Source organism: Theropithecus gelada, chromosome 1, assembly GCF_003255815.1.
Source record: "Theropithecus gelada isolate Dixy chromosome 1, Tgel_1.0, whole genome shotgun sequence".
Classification (NCBI taxonomy): Eukaryota; Metazoa; Chordata; class Mammalia; order Primates; family Cercopithecidae; genus Theropithecus; species Theropithecus gelada.
In genome coordinates, this window is record NC_037668.1 from 13,426,103 (window position 1) to 13,427,878 (window position 1,776).

At 60.6% G+C, this 1,776-nt stretch overlaps 1 non-coding gene across 1 annotated transcript; it reads left to right on the forward strand.

The window, feature by feature from the left end:
• The first annotated feature begins 1,618 nt into the window (after window positions 1-1,618).
• LOC112614833 lies at window positions 1,619-1,776 on the forward strand. The gene has a single exon (XR_003117154.1). It is a non-coding gene; the product is annotated as a U1 spliceosomal RNA (small nuclear RNA).

A 1,776-nucleotide genomic window follows, 5' to 3' on the forward strand; every position in this document is an offset into this window, starting at 1 on the left:
ACTAGAAAGACGGGGATGCCTACTAGACTGGACGCCTACGGAAAGCAGCCCGTCTCGGTTTCCGCATCCGTCTGAGTCCTTTATTATGTCGGGGATGCCAAGGTCTGAGTCCTTTATGATGTTCGGGGTGCCCCGGTCTCACCCCAGGAGCCTCCTCCCTCCTGCCTGCTCCTGGCTACCCAGTGCGAGGCTCTGGCCCTGGCGACCCGCTACGGTCTCTCCATGCGCTGCCGCTTCGCAAAGGCACATCTGTAGGTCAGTGGTCAGGTTCTGCCCGGACTCTGCAACTCGCTCCGGGACTCGGGACTCGTGGCTTTGGTGAGGCTTGCGGAGTGCCGGGTGTGTCGCCTGCGTGCTCCTCTTTTGGAGAAAGGAGGGAGGAAACGGCCTTATGAGAGGACTCCAGGAGCGACCAGCGACCCCCACAAGTCCCAAGTCTTCCCAGCGCACAGGGAAACTGTCACTTCAGTGGCGAGAAGGTTGAAAACGCCCCATCCTGTGCCTCCCAGGTGGTCTAGTGGCTAGAATAGCGCTTTCACCGGCACAGTCCCCGGTTCGATTACCAGTCAGGAAATCGTTTTGCACTGACCGCCATCCCGCAGAAACCTTCCTTTACGCCGCTGTAAGTGGGCCTTCTCCAAGGGCCGGGGACAGAACAGTCTCCGCAGTGAGGTGCAAACCCCGGCGAAGGAGGGCAAGTCCTGGTGGGTCACCTCTCATGACGCAGCGCTCTTATTTACCTCCGTGTCTGTCATCCGCACAAGCGGCTTTACAGAGCGACTGAGCGTCTCCCTCGGGTGTACACCGCCGTGGAGGGATGCCAGCCCTCCTGGAGCTGCACCCAAGAAGCCCACCGTCTTTGCCGCCTCCGCCATCCCGGAGGCGCAGATGGGGCTGAGCTGCGAATAACTAAGAGAGAGGCCGAGGCAAGTCGTGGCGTTTGTCCGTGCCACAAGTTGTCAGCTGACACGAGACGGTCAGCGGAGCCTCCTCACCTCCGTTCGCAGGTAACGTGCTTCTTAGGCCTTCAGAAGAAGCAACTGGAGGAGATGCCTGCGAGTTTGGAAGTCGGGTGAGCGGCGGGTGAGGTCTTCCAGGACCGCCCGTTTGTACACTGAGCGGTAAAGGCAGGCGATATTTGCTGAGCCAACAAAGACGGCAGGTGGAGTAGGCACAAATGGAAAACTGTGGCCGGTGCCCTAAGCAGAAGGCAGGTGTGAAAATCAGCACTAGGACGTTAAAGCGATGGTACCACAGTCAAATCCCACAGTGTCTACACTCTACCAAGCACTTGCGCACGCTCCCCCTTTTCCATTCAGTACTCCCAAGAGGGGTTTGGAAAAACCCCGCGTCCACTGTAAGCTCGGGGGAGAGCGGGAGCCAGGGAGGTGAAGTGCACAGACTCGGCAGAGGCGGCGGGCAGAACTGCGGGGGTGAGAGGGCGCGGTGGCTGCGGGGCGGGAGCCGCTGCTGAAAGAAAGGTTGTCCGGAGGAGGGTGACTGTCGGTGGAATCTTTGGCGGAGAGTGGTTTGGAAGGATGGCGACTGGCGAGCAGAGGGGAAGGTGGTGACCCTGAGCGTTCGGCCAAGGGAAAGGAGGCTGTACTGTTTCTCCTCTTCCCTTACCTGGCGGAGGACAGACCGTGGTCAGGAAGGGGGTTCTCCCTGGACTAGGCTAGTCCACCGCACTTCGGCTGCGCTGACCCCTGCGATTTCCCCACACGCTGGGCCCTCGTCTGCGGTGCTGTTCGCGCTACCCTGCGGCTGGGCGCGCGC